We start from the raw sequence: 18,907 nt of genomic DNA, 5'->3' as shown, positions 1-18,907 counted from the left end.
ACCAATGAATTCTCATTGAAAGCAGTTTATTGTTGTATCGCCTGAATAATTTATAGCTGGCCATATTGTGCATTTTTCATGCCATGACCACAAGCTGACTCAACCACTACTTTCATTAGTTCCCCTTACAACAGGAAAAGTAACTTTATTCTTACCTTCATCCCATAAAGCTGTATGCCCTGATCAACTAAGGTGAACAGGTTTGAGTTTTTGCTTACAGGTTACCACTAGCCTGGTACAAGCAGACTGCAAACAATGACACAAGATATTCCAAGGATGATAATCTAGTGCCCTTGGCAATATTTACTTAGCTCTGATAAAAAGTCACTGACCTGAAACATTAACTGTTTCTTTGTCAGTGGATGCTGTGCAGTCTGCTTAGTATTTCTTGTATTTTGTTTTTAATTTCCAATTTCCAGTATCAGCAATGTGTTTGCCTTTTGAATAGTTATTTCTCAACCATGTAACTAAAACTGATAATCATCTCATTGCGGTTTGAGACCACTTACTGTGTGCAAATTTCCTGTTATGTTTCCTGTAGCACCAAGATAGAGAGCTGCAGAAGTCCAGCAGTGACTGTGGAGCACTGGGAAGTCCTGAGGTTTGCAATGAATTCTGTACAAAAGCAATTCATTCATCTTGTCGTTCACATAGTACTGTATTGCATATTGTCTCAAGAAACTACTGTAATATATTCCCCAGTCATTATTCATGTGACTTAAATCCTTTGGAAAGTGAGTACATGTGCTGATGCCCCTACCTAAGTATGTTTGGGCATACGTAAGTGAGGAGATAATGAAGGACTGATAGAACAAGTCATATTTAACCATCATTATCACCTCTACAACAGAGAGAGCTGGGCATGCCAGAACGAAAACAGGCATCCAGCAAAGCAAGGAGAGGTGTAACTGTAAATTACTTAAAAAGCCAACATAGGACTGGCAGTTGATGAAGAGATGATGTATTGCCAATGCAGGTTTCTGCCATTTTTCTCTGAGCCATCAGGAATTGTGCCAGGATGAGCTGCCGGAAGGAAAATTGCAGTCCAGCTTGTTGTTGACCCTGCTGAATAAAATCTCTCTAAGGATGGAGTTCCTCTGTCCTGCAATCTGCTCCTTGATCCTTGTACAAGAGCTCTCTTCCTGCAGTGTGTCCATTCTACCCAATTCCTTTTATGTGCAAAATTAAAGAACAGGGTTTACCACAAATGCAACTGAGGAAACAGGCTGCAGCTACTTTCATAAGAGGCCAGGTAATAAATTGTACAATAATTGGTTGGCAGTATGACTGCTGATATAGTACAGCTGAGAAGGAGGGGAAATGAGCTTGCTGTAACTGTGGAATTGTCCTTGCAACATGCTGCCCTGCTCAAGAACTTGTTAGCCTGGATTCTGCAATATAATATCAACGAAATTTTTGCCATTGAGCATAATCGCACTGTAAAACTGAAGACATATTTGGGATATATACATATGTACACTTTAACACAACTATCCTGACATCATTGTCAGTGATTCAGTATCCTCCAAATCAGGCTAAATATCACCGACCTATGTCATGAAAAATTTGTTAACTTTACGTCAGCAGTACATGATTAATAAATATAGAGAAAGAACTGAATTGTATTAAGTATATACATGTCTATTAAGTAGTTAAGTTAAAAATAAGTAGTGGGAAAAAAAAACAGAAATAAAAAGTAGTGAGATAGTGTTCATGGATTCAATGTCCATTTAGGAATCAGATGGCAGAGGGGAAGAAGCTGTTCCTGAATCACTGAGTGTGTGCCTTCAGGCTCCTGTATTTCCTTGCCGATGGTAACAGTTGAAGAGGACATGTCCTGGATGGTAGGGGTCCTTAGTGATGGACACTGCCTTCCTAAGGCACCGCATCTTGAAGAAGTCGAGGATAGTATGGAAGCTAGTACCCATAATGGATCTGACTAATTTTACAAGTGACTGCAAAGTACTTCAATCCTGTGCAGAAGCCACCCCCCTCACCCCCAACCCCCCCATACCAGACAGTGTTGCAGCCAGTCAGAATACTCTCCATGGTACATTTGTAGAAGTTTTCAAGTGTTTTAGTTAACAAACCAAATCTCCTCAAACTCCGAATGAAATATAGACACTGTCTTATTTTCTTCATAGCTGCATCAATATGTTGTGTCCAGGTTAGGTCCTCAGAGATATTGACTTGAAATTGCTTATTCTCTCTACTTCTGGTCCCTCTATGAGAACTGATTTTTGTTTCCTCATCTTACCCTTTCTGAAGTTTACATTCAGCTCTTTGGTCTTGTGGACATTGAGTGTAAGGTTGTTGCTGCGACACCATGCTTGCAATTTTCTCTAAGGAAGTCACTCAAACCAGTGAAAACTTCATTGATCACTCTCACAGTAAAATACCCTGACAATTTTAGAGTGAATAGAGGGTAGTGATTGATCATACTTATTCTGGTTCAAGGTCTGTGACTTGTGATGTTCCAATGGGAGCCCAAGAGGCATGTGAATATGCAAGAAATCAAAGGATGTAGACAATGTGTAGGCAGAAGGGATTCGTTGGAGATTTGATTACTAAAGTCAATAGTTTGGAATAGCATTGTGAGCTGAAAAGCCTGTTCCTGTGCTGTACTGTTCTAGGTCTCACAATTGTACAGCCCACATAAATACTTTAAAAAATAGATTTCAATGAAGTTTGATTTCAGATTATTTCAGCTTCTTCCTTTGTTGAATAGGTCCCAATCTTTAAGTTGAGTTCTCAAAAATGTTAAAAAAAGTTTATCAAAAAATGTCGTTTTTTCCAAATGAATTTGATATCTGTGGGAATTCTTTAATGTGACTGCAATATAATGGTAATACGACAAGGTTTTGCAGAATGCTTTGAAAGACAGTGAAGTGATTTTGAAGTGTATGGGGTTAGAATGTTTGGTACAAGATTCCAGATATACTTGTGTCTCTCACAGAATAATCGTTTGCACCAATTAAGACAAACTTAGTTCATATTTGCTCTTCTCACTTGTATTCATTCTCCATTCGCAAAAGCATCTACAGCTTCCTACCAGAAAAGTATGAGATTCCAATGCCAATTTTACTTTCAACAGCCACAGAAAACAATTGTTTGCAGGTCACACCCTGCTGATTTCCCTCTCCATTGACTCCTTGGGTTCTTTATTGGTAGGAAACCCTTTCTCTCCAGTATGGTAAAGTAAAATATCAGCCATTTATACACAGATTACATATTTTCTCTCTATTTATGCAAGATCAAATCAATGTGAGAAACATAGGATCAACCTAAGGAGAAAAGTAAAAGTGGCAGGCCGACAAATCCAGGGCAAGCATTAAAAAGGGCTAAGAGAGTTGTAAAAGAGCGCCTGAAGGCTTTATGTGTCAATGCAAGGAGCATTCGTAATAAGGTGGATGAATTGAAAGTGCAGATTGTTATTAATGATTATGATATAGTTGGGATCACAGAGACATGGCTCCAGGGTGACCAGGGATGGGAGCTCAACGTTCAGGGATATTCAATATTCAGGAGGGATAGACATGAAGGAAGGGGAGGTGGGGTGGCGTTGCTGGTTAAAAAAGAGATTAACGCAATAGAAAGGAAGGACATAAGCCGGGAAGATGTGGAATCGATATGGGTAGAGCTGCGTAACACTAAGGGGCAGAAGACGCTGGTGGGAGTTGTGTACAGGCCACCTAACAGTAGTAGTGAGGTCGGAGATGGTATTAAACAGGAAATTAGAAATGTGTGCAATAAAGGAACAGCAGTTATAATGGGTGACTTCAATCTACATGTAGACTGGGTGAACCAAATTGGTAAAGGTGCTGAGGAAGAGGATTTCTTGGAATGTATGCGGGATGGTTTTTTGAACCAACATGTCGAGGAACCAACTAGAGAGCAGGCTATTCTGGACTGGGTTTTGAGCAATGAGGAAGGGTTAATTAGCGATCTTGTCGTGAGAGGCCCCTTGGGTAAGAGTGACCATAATATGGTGGAATTCTTCATTAACATGGAGAGTGACGTAGTTAATTCAGAAACAAAGGTTCTGAACTTAAAGAGGGGTAACTTTGAAGGTATGAGACGTGAATTAGCTAAGATAGACTGGCAAATGACACTTCAAGGATTGACGGTGGATATGCAATGGCAGGCATTTAAAGGTTGCATGGATGAACTACAACAATTGTTCATCCCAGTTTGGCAAAAGAATAAATCAAGGAAGGTAGTGCACCCGTGGCTGACAAGAGAAATTAGGGATAGTATCAATTCCAAAGAAGTAGCATACAAATTAGCCAGAGAAAGTGGCTCACCTGAGGACTGGGAGAAATTCAGAGTTCAGCAGAGGAGGACAAAGGGCTTAATTAGGAAGGGGAAAAAAGATTATGAGAGAAAACTGGCAGAGAACATAAAAACGGACTGTAAAAGCTTTTATAGATATGTAAAAAGGAAAAGACTGATAAAGACAAATGTAGGTCCCCTGCAAACAGAAACAGGTGAATTGATTATGGGGAGCAAGGACATGGCAGACCAATTGAATAATTACTTTGGTTCTGTCTTCACTAAGGAGGACATAAATAATCTTCCAGAAATAGTAAGGGACAGAGGGTCCAGTGAGATGGAGGAACTGAGCGAAATACATGTTAGTAGGGAAGTGGTGTTAGGTAAATTGAAGGGATTGAAGGCAGATAAATCCCCAGGGCCAGATGGTCTGCATCCCAGAGTGCTTAAGGAAGTGGCCCAAGAAATAGTGGATGCATTAGTGATAATTTTTCAAAACTCGTTAGATTCTGGACTAGTTCCTGAGGATTGGAGGGTGGCTAATGTAACCCCACTTTTTAAAAAAGGAGGGAGAGAGAAACCGGGGAATTATAGACCGGTTAGCCTAACGTCGGTGGTGGGGAAACTGCTGGAGTCAGTTATCAAGGATGTGATAACAGCACATTTGGAAAGCGGTGAAATGATCGGACAAAGTCAGCATGGATTTGTGAAAGGAAAATCATGTCTGACGAATCTCATAGAATTTTTTGAGGATGTAACTAGTAGAGTGGATAGGGGAGAACCAGTGGATGTGGTATATTTGGATTTTCAAAAGGCTTTTGACAAGGTCCCACACAGGAGATTAGTGTGCAAACTTAAAGCACATGGTATTGGGGGTAAGGTATTGGTGTGGGTGGAGAATTGGTTAGCAGACAGGAAGCAAAGAGTGGGAATAAACGGGACCTTTTCAGAATGGCAGGCGGTGACTAGTGGGGTACCGCAAGGCTCAGTGCTGGGACCCCAGTTGTTTACAATATATATTAATGACTTGGATGAGGGAATTAAATGCAGCATCTCCAAGTTTGCGGATGACACGAAGCTGGGTGGCAGTGTTAGCAGTGAGGAGGATGCTAAGAGGATGCAGGGTGACTTGGATAGGTTGGGTGAGTGGGCAAACTCATGGCAGATGCAATTTAATGTGGATAAATGTGAAGTTATCCACTTTGGTGGCAAAAATAGGAAAACAGATTATTATCTGAATGGTGGCCGATTAGGAAAAGGGGAGGTGCAACGAGACCTGGGTGTCATTATACACCAGTCATTGAAAGTGGGCATGCAGGTACAGCAGGCGGTGAAAAAGGCGAACGGTATGCTGGCATTTATAGCGAGAGGATTCGAGTACAGGAGCAGGGAGGTACTACTGCAGTTGTACAAGGCCTTGGTGAGACCACACCTGGAGTATTGTGTGCAGTTTTGGTCCCCTAATCTGAGGAAAGACATCCTTGCCATAGAGGGAGTACAAAGAAGGTTCACCAGATTGATTCCTGGGATGGCAGGTCTTTCATATGAAGAAAGACTGGATGAACTGGGCTTGTACTCGTTGGAATTTAGAAGATTGAGGGGGGATCTGATTGAAACGTATAAGATCCTAAAGGGATTGGACAGGCTAGATGCGGGAAGATTGTTCCCGATGTTGGGGAGGTCTAGAACGAGGGGTCACAGTTTGAGGATAGAGGGGAAGCCTTTTAGGACCGAGGTTAGGAAAAACTTCTTCACACAGAGAGTGGTGAATCTGTGGAATTCTCTGCCACAGCAAACTGTTGAGGCCAGTTCATTAGCTATGTTTAAAAGGAAGTTAGATATGGCCCTTGTGGCTACAGGGGTCACGGGGTATGGAGGGAAGGCTGGGTTCTGAGTTGGATGATCAGCCATGATCATAATAAATGGCGGTGCAGGCTCGAAGGGCCGAATGGCCTACTCCTGCACCTATTTTCTATGTTTCTATGTTTCTATGTTTCTAACATTATCTGCCTCTAAATGCTAGAATTCTACATACCAAGGTTAACCAAGCTACATCTCCAGATGAATGGTCTCGACCCAAAACATCAACCATAATTGTATGAAATTATATGAAGTCAAAAATATGAATGAATCCTTTGTTGGGTTTGGATTGATAAAATCCCTGGATTAGTAACCCAGGATTACTGATCTGTGACTATTCTGGTACATTACAAAATCCAATCCCTAGATGTGAAGAAAGCATCACCACCTCCGGAAAGCAACGGCTATGCCTTTTACTCAAGAGAGATCAACTCACTGAAAACATGTTAGAGCATAATTTTTTAAAAAGCCAACCAATAGTAAATAGTAAAGTTAGCCCCTCTTCAAAAGTATGTGATTCAAGTGATTATGAGAGTGTCAGTCCAGTGATGTCTCAGTGTTTAATTGCCCAGACACTTCTTCCCATTCACTGAAACCAAACCCTCGGCAAAATCACAGCAAGTGAGAAATAAGATTATTTCTAATTTGACTGCTGCCCACAAAACTTGTCACTATGAAACACTTAAAAAATAACATACTGAAATTAATGGGTTGAACAATTCGCTTGCCAATAGTCGTGCTGCTCATCTAACACTTTGCACAGATTTCATTATTAAGGGGATGCTACGGTACAGATGCCTTTCCTCATTTTCTGTTAATTAGTAAGCAACAAAAAAAAAATCCAATTATGTGCAGCCATGCTGTGCAGTTAGGTGAAACTCATACGCGGAGAAGTAAAGTACATTCAAGAGCTGAGCTATATAATAAGGCATTAAATCATCCTAAGGTTGCAACATATTTTTCAAATGGGAACAGCCAATCATTTTATTTTAGTCAGCATCCCACATACAGAAGAGATTCACAAAATAGGTGCCATACTCTCCTACAGCAATTCATCTATAGTAAATTATTTTCAGTGCTGTCACTGTGCAAAACTCTCTCTGCAGTATAGCAATGTGTTAGTCTAGCATTTTTGCCCAAGTTTTGGAGTAAATTTGAGCATAAATTTATGAATTTCAATCAAGACTGCAGCAAACTGAGCGTTACAACAAAATCAACCTGACTGTCATTAAGTTCTCTTGTAATCTCATTAATGAAAGCAACAAAGTTCGTGTTTAAGTCCATTTATTATCATAACTCATGCCAATGCTGCCAGAATTGCTGGTAACGGGGGCCACCTGCCAGTGCAAGGGCTGGTGGATTCCACGGTAAGGCTGACCTCATGTTGCTCTGAACATTGCAGCAGTGGAGCAGTGATGGAGATAGTCATTGGACTGGTGCAGGCATGTGTCTCCATGGAGCCATACACCTCTGCAACAAAAAGCTGGTAAATGCCAACAGTTTCTGCTATAAGCTCTAGAGGCAAGTTGAATAATCTGGCTGATGGCTGTACTATTGTACCAGGGGTAATGTAATGTCACTCAGAGCAAATAAATTTTGGGGCTCTGTAAGGATTATTTCATTCAGTGCGTTATCTGAGCGTACATACCAATAGAACTGTAAACTAGGCATTTTCTTTGTAAAAGAGAATTCAGACTTCCTGTTCCTCTGGCTTGTCCCTCTGATTGGGGTTTAGCTTCCTTGAATTGTACCTTTTGATATTTTGTTGACAAAGTATTCCATCATTAGTAGCTGTGGAGAACTGTCATGTAATTGTGTGGTCCAGTCTTTTGCCTTGAATACGCGATGCAAAAGTTGGTTTGTAAGAGAAGGCTGGTCTATCAAGATTTGGCAACTTCATCCCACATGTGCTTTTTTTTTGAGACTGCAGAACAATGATTATCTATTACCTTCCGAAAATTCAGTCAAACTATGGAGACTCGCCATGTGCACCTTTATTCTCCAGACAGGTAATCTGTCATTTTATATGTCCAGGCTAAAGTGTTTTTCAATCACATTCACTGAGTGAATCTTACATTGCAGTGTTTAGGCAACACAAGTTATTGAGCTAATGCTCAGAGGAAATAAAAACATGGTCATCATTTTTCTCAACCTTACACTTCTGGGTTGAAATGGCGGAAAGGTTCTTATTAGCCTATTCCTGCTTCTAATTTATACATTTATATTTTCACATATCAGTGTAAAGGCAGGATAAAAAATCTTCATGAAGTACAGCAGAGGAAGAGAATCACAGATCATTACAAATTAATCCTCATCACCAGCAATGGACTTTTAGCTTTCTGTCCATTAGAGATGGCTGGAGGATCGTGGTTGTACCCTTTCAACAAGCACTATGCCTGCTAGAAAAGGCAAAAATAAAATCAGAGGAATAACTAAGGTCAATAAATGGAAAACACTATACAACATTTATCTGAAGACATCCACAGGTGATCAAAATCAATTCAGGAGATCAGTTGGATCAAATGCTTTCTGAACTTCATTTTATTTTCTATACGACTTTGAACTCTATCAGAATCAGAATCAGGTTTATTATCACCGGCATGTGATGTGCTAACTTAGCAGCAGCAGTTCAATGCAATGCATAATATAGAAGAGAAAAATAAATAATAAATAAAATAAAATAAATAGTAAGTAAATCAATTACAGTATGTGTATATTGAATAGATCAAAAAACATGCAAAAATCAGAAATACTGTATATTAAAAAAAGAGTGAGGTAGTGTCCAAGGCTTCAATGTCCATTTAGGAATTGGATGGCAGAGGGGAAGAAGCTGTTCCTGAATCACTGAGTGTGTGCCTTCAGGCTTCTGTACTTTCTACCTGATGGTAACAGTGAGAAAAGGGCATGCCCTGGGTGCTGGAGGTCCTTGATAATAGACGCTGCCTTTCTGAGACATCGCTCACTGAAGATGTCCTGGGTACTTTGTAGGCTAGTACCCAAGATGGAGCTGACTTACAACGCTCTGCAGCTTCTTTTGGTCCTGCACAGTAACCCCCGCCCATACCAGACAGTGATGCAACCTGTCAGAATGCTGTCCATGGTACATCTATAGAAGTTTTTGAGTGTATTTGTTGACATACCAAATCTCTTCAAACTTCGAATGAAGTATAGCCGCTGTCTTGCTTAATATAGCAGCGACCTGAGTCAAGACCAGAGGTCTCCTCTTCAAAGGGCATACAGAGAATCAGAATTCAACAAAAAGACATTGAGACAGTCCCACCGACACTCAGAGATGGTTAAGCAGATAGCTACATACATGCACAGATTAAAGGTCTGACAGGCAGATACACAAGGACCAAAAAAGGGCAATCATGTAATTGACGGATGCCAAGAAAACAGTTGATATTGTTTTTGAGCCCAAAGCAGAGAGGTTTTGCCATCTAACTCAGCAGAAGGGCTGACGGCTCAGAGCTTGGAGGTGAATGACTTTCTCTCTCTAAGCACTAAAGAACCCAATTCCATAGAGAAGTAACAATGAAAGCCCTGAAACTCATAGGTGTGCAAGTATATAGTTGGAACTGGAGTTGGTTTATTATTGTCACATGTATCAAGATACACTGTTCTGTATGCCACCCAGGTCATTCCATACATAATTCCACTGACATAGCAAAAACAAATAATGCAGAATATAGTGCAGCAATTAAGAGAAAGTGCAATATAGGTAAACAAATAAAATGGAAAGGTCAAGATGAGGTATGGTTGTGAGTTAATCTTTTAATGTATGAGGTCCATTGAAGAGTCTGAAAACAGAGTGATTAAAACTGTCCTTGAGACTGGAACTCCAGGCCCTCAAGCTTTTACACAATCCTCCAGATGGGAGTGGAGAGCAGAGAAAATGACAAGGGTGTTAGAGGTCTTTGCATTGTTTGTATGGATGATTTTCTGGGTGATGGAAGATATGGGAGTGGAAGCAGCATAGCAGATTTGCAACTATCTGGTTAGGATACAGGAATGTGAGTGGGGAAGGGAGCTTGTGGCAGTAGAGGACTTTGATGCATGTTAGTACTGCTGCTTCACAGTTCTAATGTTGGCTCTTTATGCTGGATTCTTCTGCATGCACATTTCCCCCATGATTGCATGGTTTACCCCAATTGCTCTGGTTTCTTCCCACACCCCAAAGATGAGTTAATTGTTTACTGTAAATTGACTTATTTGGGATTGGAGTATTTGCAATATGGCACAACTCCTGTAAAGGCATAAAGTATCAAGAGGGACCAAGAGATTCAGAGACAGCAAGGAGTCGGGGGCTCAAAGGACAGATGTTGAGGGAAAGCTGCATGTTATTAATTTCCCCTTGAGCCTGATATGTTTTCAGGTAAAGTTGCTGATTGATCTCAGAGCTCATGGTGTAATACCTTACACCATTCAATTCTCTTACTGAGACATATATTAACTAGCAGCACTAACTGCTGTACTAAATAGCAGTATTGCAGTTTCCTCTGCTTCTGAAATGTTTTCCCATAGAATAATGCGATGCTGAAGTTGTGAAAGGAAGTGGAGTACGATGTTCTTGGCTAATGCGTATCTTCTGCTGTTGGTGGGGATGAACTTCTAGAAAACCAAACAGCCTTTCCCTAAAGGCTACTGAAATAGTTCAAGTGTGTCTCTAGTGCACAGTGACTCTTGTCACATGTGCACTAACTTCACATTTCTGCATCATTCTGCATTCACGTATCTCATGTAAATCAGGCTGTCAAATCTCTATTAGCCGTTTTGCGTTAACTGCAAATTAAGGTCTACCCATTCCATTTCAAAACCCCGTCTCCTTTTTTTTTGCCAGCTGCTCATGAACACTGGCAACATAGGTACAATATAGCTGCCACTTCTGATCAACACTAAAATGTTTGTTTGCTAGCTGTTCCCGCAAAATGTTCACATTAATTTGTGCAATTTATGTCAAGTGCACTCAACAGTTAATTACATTATTCATGCACTGTTCTTTAAGGACATTAATAACATGTAGATAACTGAAGAGTAGATTTGGAGCTGGAGATTTTGAAAGGGAAGTGGTATCACATGGCATCCCATCAGTCTAGAAAAGCGACTGAACTCTCATGTAAGTCATGTATTGTACAGGTAAAGGTCCACTCTACCCCCACCCCGTCCGTCTGTACCCAGGACGCCATTCACCCTTCTGCCGTTATACATTTAACCTGAAGCACAACTACATACAATACGTTCTGTTTGGTAACCTTTTCAAATCACATTAAGGCAGAAAAATTAGGGTGCTCTTTTGAATCATTCTGAATTTCCTAAAGAGTTGTGACACACTTGAAATCTCAGAGCTGTCAGGCAGGGGGATTGCCCAGCCTGCATTCTTTGGCCTCCAGAGGCAGAATCAGCAGGAATTTTCCCGTGCTATGGACCTTTAATGCTTTAAAATATGCTGTAACGTTCTCCAAACAAATATTGATGCTGCTACTTAAAGAGGTTTGGAGACGAAATTCCAGAAATAGTGGGAGCAGATGAAGGCAAAGGTACAACAATTAAATCCATATGATGCTTTTTTCACTCTGAATACTTCATCCTCATGTCTGAATTGTGTCCTTTGAATGAATCAGTATTACACACTCTAAAACAACAATGAGAGTAATTCTGTGAAGTTACATCCTACTGAACTCCTCCAGCATTTTGTGTGTGAATTTCTGGGAGGATTATTTTGACTGCGCTAGCCTCCTCAAAGGACCTCCCTTTCTTCCTGATCTTCACATTGAATGAGAAGTAATATTTCATATTGGTTGGGAATCAATAAACAAGCTGAACTGTTTGATCACAGGAAATTTGAACTTTTGTGTACTGAATGTGATGCAGGGGTCCTGATGCAGGTTTTCAACTCAGAACATCAACAATTCCCTTCCTCCCACAGATGTTTGACTGAGTTCCCCCAGTAGATTTCTGTTGTTCCAAATTCCAGCATCTGCAGTCTCCTATGTCACTTTTTTGAATGGAATTGTTTGGGGCTAAAGGTTTTGCACTTCTATTGTAGTAGGTTTAAAGAAAAAGCTCGACAATGTCTCTGCATTTTAAAGAAAATATCATCAGACTGGGGAGCGTTTAAGTGGATGTCGCTCATATCACAATATATTTATAGTTTGAACATGCAGCACATAACAGATGGACTAAAGTTCCCATTGAGAGTATTCTTCCTTCACGTTCCTGAAATTTGGGACAACTTCAGCCTCAACATCTGGACCGCTGGTGAAGTCGTGCCCATTTCTCATGGAAAGGCCTTAAGCTATGGCTGGCCACTGTCCAAACCTCTGATAGCCGATCTTGGCATATCACCATTTATCTCCCATTACACAATGAAGCATCACCATGTTTCACATTAGAGGGCTTCAGTGAATCTCAGATATGCTAATCTGGAGGTCTTAATTCAAAGGTAATGAAGGCTTTGCAGAGCTGTACAAGTACCTTCAGGTAATTTATTTTCATGCTTTTCACTTCATAGTAACTTCTTCAAAAGGCCTCTCATGGTGCACCACACCAATCTCTTTATAGGACACGATGCGTGCACAGGGAGGAAGGGAGAAAGTGACAGGGTGGAAGGGTACATTCAGAATGGCAGAATACTTCTGTGGACCATATAGTCTGACGTGGATGAGATGGGCTATACAATGAGTTTCTTGGCTACGCAGTTTCCATTATTTACATTTATTTAGTCCCTCAGATTTTGTGGGCTCTGCAGGTTGAGCCGATATTTAATTGCCCATCCCTAACTGCTGTTGAATTTAATTGCTTTCCTGAATTGCTGCATAGAACAGAGAACAGTACAGCACAGTACAGGCCCTTCTCTCTACATGCTCCATCTATCTCCTCCATCCTCTGCCCTACCCATCACTTTAGTTCCTATCCCCCGACAAACTAGTTTAAACTCTCCCCAACAGCTCTCGCAAACTTATCCGCAAGGACATTGGTCCCCTTTGAGTTTAGGTGTAACCTGTCCCTTTTCTACAGGACATACCTTCTGCACAAAGTTGTGCCAAATTTTTAACCTGCTCCAAGATCAATCCACTCTCCATTTTTCTTTCATCCATCTGCCTATCTAAGAGTCCCTTAAATGTCCTTAAAACGTCTCCCTCTACCACCACCAGGGCAGTGCAATCCACCCACCTACCACACACTACGTAAAAAACCTACCTCTGATATCCCCTCTACACTTTCCTTTTAATAATCTTAAAATTATGCCCCCTCATATTAGCCATTTCTGCCCTGGGAAAAGGTCTCTGGCTGTTCACTCTACCTATGCCTCTATCAAATCACCTTTCATCCTCATTTGCCCCAAAAATAATGGCCTATTTCGCTCAACCTATCTGCATAAAACATGTTTTCTAATCCTGATATATCTCCTCTGCACCGGCTCTAAAGCGTCAACATCCCTCCTATCATGAGGTGATTGGAAATGAGATACTCAATACTCACAGAGTGGTCTGATCAGAGTTTCCTACAGTTGCAATATTACCTCACAGCTCTTTGCCCGACTAGTGAAGGCCAACACTCCATATGCCTTCTTAAGCACCCTATCAACTTGTGTAGCAACTTTGCGGGATCTATGAATGTGGACCTCAAGTTCCTTCTGTTCTTCCACACTGCTAAAACTTCTACCATTAAACATGTGCTTTGCCTTCAAGTTTTACCATTCAGAGTGTATCATTTCACACTTATCCAGATTAAACTCCATCTGCCCCTTCTCTGCCCAGCTTGGCATCTTTTCAATGTCCCATTGTAACCTACAACAATCTTCTGTACTATCCACAACACCACCAATCTTTGTGTCATCTGCAAACTTATTAACCCACCCATCCAAGTCATTTATAAAAATCACAAAAAGGAGATCGTTGCAAAACACCACTGCTCACTAACCTCCAAGGAGAATACTCTCCGCCTTCTGTAAGCAAGCCAATTCGGTATCCACACAGCCAAGTTTCCCTGGAGCCCATGCCACCTGATTTTCTGAATGAACCTATTGTAGGAACCTGTCAAAAGCCTTACTAACATCCATGTATACCACAGCCACTATTCTACCTTCATCAATTTGTTTTGTCACTTCTTCAAAGAATTCAGTCAGGCTCATGAGGCTAATCACAAAGCCTAATCAGACTACACATCTCCAAGCGCTCATACATCCTGTCTCTAAGAATCCTGTCCAATAGTTTGTCCATCAGTGATCATGGGAGATCTTACTGTTCTATGATTCCAGGGGTTATTCCTACTATCTTTCTTGAAAAACAGAATAGCATTTGCACCCGCCACTCCTCTGTTACTACTCCTCTGTCCACCGAGGATGCAAAGTTCATTGCAAAAAGTGCAGCAATTTTTCTTCACTTCCCGTAATAACCTAAGGTATATCCCGCCTGGCTCAGGGACGAATTCATTCTGAACCGGGATAAAATTCAAAAATTTGAGGTGCAAAGGGACTTGGGAGTGCTCATGCAGGATTCCCTAAAGGTCAGCTTGCTGATTGGGTCTGTGGTAATGGTGGGTGGGGGTGGAATGCAATGTTAGCATTCATTTCAAGAGGACTAGAATAGAAAAGCAAGGATATAACGCTGAGACTTTATAAGGCATTGCTCAGACTGTACTTGGAGCATTGTGAGCAGTTTTTGACCCCTGAACTAAGAAAAGATCTGTTGGATTGGAGAGGGTCCAGAGGAGGTTCATGAGAATGATTCCAGGAATGAAAGGGTCAGTGTATGAGGAGTATTCGATGGTTCTGGGCCTGTACTCGCTGGAGTTTCAAAGAGTGAGATGAGAAAGGCCTAAACAGAGAGGAGAGGATGGTTCCTATTATGGGGGAGTTTAGGATCAGAAGGCACTGCCTCAGAATAGAAGGACATCCATGTAGAACAGAGATGAGGAGGATTTTCTTTAGCCAGAGACTCGTGAATCTGCAGAATTCATTGCCACAGAGGGCTGTGGAAGCCAAGTCATTGGGTATCTTTAAAATGGAGATTGATAGGTTCTTGATTAGCCAGGAATCAAAGATTACAGGGAGAAGGCAGGAAAATGGGATTGAGAGGGATAATAAATTAGCCATGGTGGAATGGAGGAGCAGACTCTGTGGACTGAATGGCCTAATTCTGCTCCTATGTCTTATGATCTTATGGTCTAATGTTTTTCAAAAGTTCCATCACTTCCTCCTTCTAAGCGTTGATACGTTCTAGTATATCAGTCTGTTCTACGCTGTCCTCCCAAATATCAAGATCCCTGTCACTGATGAATACTGAAGCAGAGTATTCACTAAGTACCACCCATACCTCCCCTGACTCTGGGCACATGTTTCCTCTTCTCTCCCAAATTGGTCCTATCCTCACTCTAGTCATCTTCCTGTTCTTCACATAGTTATAGAATGCCTAGGGTTTCTCCTTAATCCTACTCGCCTGTCTCACAACTCCTTCCAGCTCTCCTAGATCCACTCTTCAGGTCCTTCCTAGCTACGTTGTAGCTCTAACATCCTGCCTGATCCTTGCTACCTAACCTTTAAGTAAGCTTCTTTCTTCCTCTTGACTAGATGTGCCACATCTCTTGTCAACCATTGTTCCTTCAGCCTATCTTCCTTTCCCTGCCTCAGTGGGACAAACATCTGCAGAACTATATGCAAGCGTTCCCCAAACAAGCTCCACATTTCCGTTGTGCATTTCCCTGAGTACATCCATTCCCAACTTATGGTCCCTAGTTCCTGCTTAGTGGCATTATAATTCTCCCTCTCCAAATTAAACACTTTCCCATGCCATTTGCTCCCATGCCTGTCCAAGGCTATGGTAAATGCCAGGGAGTTATGGTCTTTGTTTCCAAAACGTACACCCACTGAGAGATCTTTCGCCTGATCTGGTTCATTGCCTAGCACTAGATCTAGTATGGCCTCTCCTCGAGTTCGGTTGTCCACGTGTTGCGTCAGGAATCCTTCCTGGACACACCTAACAAATTCTACCCCATCTATACCTTCTACACTGAGGAGGTGCCAATCAATACTAGGAGGCTGAAGTCACCCATGACAGCAACCCTGTTATTTTTGAACATTTCCAAATTCTGCCTCCCATTCTGTTCCTTGGAGTCTCTGTTGCTATTGGGTGGGGGGGGGGTGGTTTATAGTATACTCCAAATAGAATAGTTGTTCCCTTCCTGTTTCTGATCTCCAGGTACACTGACTCAGTAGATAATACCTCCAGAATGTCCTGTCTTTCTACGGCTGTGATACTATCTCTGATTAGCAATGCCATTACCCCACCTCATTGACCTCCCTTCCATTTCCTTTTGAAACACTTAAACCCTAGAATATCCAGCAGCTATTCTTACCCTTGTATAGCTATGACTCTGTAATGGCTACAGTACCGTAGCTCCATGCACTGGCCCATACTTTAAGTTCAACACCCATGTCACATTAAAACAGTTGGATTTCAACCCATGCAACTGACTGCTGTTATGCCCTGTCCACTGCCTTTCCTTCCTCATAGTCTCTCCACCTCCTCCGTCCTCTGCCCTACCTTGGAATCCTTTGCCCTACCCATCACTTCTGTTCCCATCTCCCTGACAGACTGGTTTAAACTCGCAAGCAAACCTACCCACAAGGATATTGCTCTCCCTTGAGTTCAGATGTAACCCGTCCCTTATGTACTGGGCATCCCTTCCCCAGAAGAGATCCTAGTGATCCAGAAATCAGAAACCCTGTCCCTTACATCAATTCTTCAGCCATACATTCAACTGCCACATCCCCGACTCTTACCATCACTGGCAGCAATCCAAAGATTACAACCCCTAAGATCCTGCTTTTCTGTTTCCTACCTATTTCATTGGTGCTAATTTATTCCACGCCTTCTGCCTGTGCACCCTCCCCTATAAGAAGGCTGTAGACATGATCAAAGATGCCCCTGTCCCTGGCACCTGGGAGGCAACATACCATCTGGGAGACTCTTTCATATCTACAGAATCTCTTGTCTGTTCCTCTAAATATCGAATCCCTTATCATTGCTGTTTTCCTCTTATACCCTTTTCTCTTCCAAGCCTAAGACCCGGTCACTGCAGCTTTCCCCTTGTAGGTCATTTTCCAATTAGGGGTGGATTTCCACTTTGACCATCAGAATCCTTTATCCTACCGACCCTTAGGGTAATAGGAAAACCAGATAGACATAGATCAGTTGCTGCATTGAGTTCAATGTTCCAACTTTGCCTTACTCCACAGTGGCTTTGAAATTCCCTTCAATTTTCTTCCAACGCAATTGCACAGGAGACAATTAGGATCACACAGGATATAAAAGCAGGAACAAACAAAAAAAGTCCATGATATGTGAACTTCAGAACGCAATATGGTTCTGAAGAAGAGTCTCAGCCCAAAACGTTGACTGTTTATTCTTTTCCATAGATGCTTCCTGGCCTGCTGTGTTCCTCCAGCATTTTGTGTGTCTTCCCCGATAATATATGAAAGATACTTTTCCCTCCTCAGGCTCCAGAAAGCATGATTTATTTTCCAGGCATTTCAATTTATTGCGCTGAATTTCTCTGAAGTTCCCTGTTGGAATTGTTTTCTTTTATGGTTACATTTTAGCCCTAAATTCCTGATCTTTGACTCCTGTAAGATAAGAGTAGATCTAAGGAATAAAACTGGCTTGCTTGTTCTTGCTTTGCAAAGAAGGGCTTCTCTCAGATGTAAACTCGAGGAATTCTGCAGATGCTGGAAATTCAAGCAACACATAACAAAGTTGCTGGTGAACACAGCAGGCCAGGCAGTATCTCTAGGAAGAGGTACAGTCGGCGTTTCAGGCCGAGACCCTTCGCCACGAAGGGTTTCGGCCTGAAACGCCGAATGTACCTCTTCCTAAAGATGCTGCCTGGCCTGCTGCGTTCACCAGCAACTTTGATGTGTGTTGCTTCTCTCAAGTGATCACTGCCACTTTTACTAAACCACTTCCAGCGATACACATAAGCTTTTCTGCGACAATGCACGGTACGAGTGTCAGAATGAATGGTGTGTGTTGTAATTTTATTTTATTGAGATACAGCAGAGATTAAGCCCTTCTGGCCCTTCAGCCCTTTGAGCTGTGCCGCTCTGCAACCCCTGATTTAACCCTCGCTTTATCACGGGACAATTTACAATGACCAATTAATCTACCGACCGGTGCATCGTTGGTAATGATGTGTTAGTGACGTATTTCCTTTTTCTTTTACTCAGAATGGAATTCTATTTTATTTAGAGATACAGCATGGAATAGGCCCTTCCAGCCCTACAAACTGTGCCGTCCAGCAATCCCGAAGACCCCAATTTAACCCTAACCATCTCACAGGACAATTTACAATGACCAACTAACGTACCTGGTACGCCGTTGGATCTGTAGGAGGAAATCGGAGCACCCGGACAAAACCCACCCATTCCACAGAGAGGATGTACAGGGTCACATTACACAGGATTGAACTCCAAACTTCTAATGCCCTGAGCTGTAAAAGCATCGCACTAGTTACTATTCTATTAGTTGTGTCAAAAAATTGTAAAGAGACACTACAGTGTGCTATTTTCTGTTAATGGCACTCTCCCTGGTCCAACTAAACTAAACATGAGGTGGTTTTACATAGAAACATAGAAACATAGAAAATAGGTGCAGGAGTAGGCCATTCGGCCCTTCGAGCCTGCACCACCATTTATTATGATCATGGCTGATCATCCAACTCAGAACCCCGCCCCAGCCTTCCCTCCATACCCCCTGACCCCTGTAGCCACAAGGGC

At 41.8% G+C, this 18,907-nt stretch overlaps 1 long non-coding RNA gene across 1 annotated transcript in view; it reads left to right on the top strand.

Annotated features, from left to right (window-relative positions):
- Nucleotides 1-579, top strand: part of LOC134357737 (uncharacterized) — a 29,402-nt gene extending 28,823 nt beyond the window's left edge. Inside the window, exon 3 of the long non-coding RNA XR_010020716.1 lies at nucleotides 542-579. This is a non-coding gene — a long non-coding RNA (uncharacterized LOC134357737). The remainder of the gene's footprint in view (nucleotides 1-541) is intronic.
- The last annotated feature ends 18,328 nt before the right edge of the window (nucleotides 580-18,907 follow it).

The sequence above is a fragment of the Mobula hypostoma genome, chromosome 17 (assembly GCF_963921235.1).
Source record: "Mobula hypostoma chromosome 17, sMobHyp1.1, whole genome shotgun sequence".
In the NCBI taxonomy this organism is placed as follows: domain Eukaryota; kingdom Metazoa; phylum Chordata; class Chondrichthyes; order Myliobatiformes; family Myliobatidae; genus Mobula; species Mobula hypostoma.
This window is presented reverse-complemented; position numbering and strand designations above follow the sequence as displayed.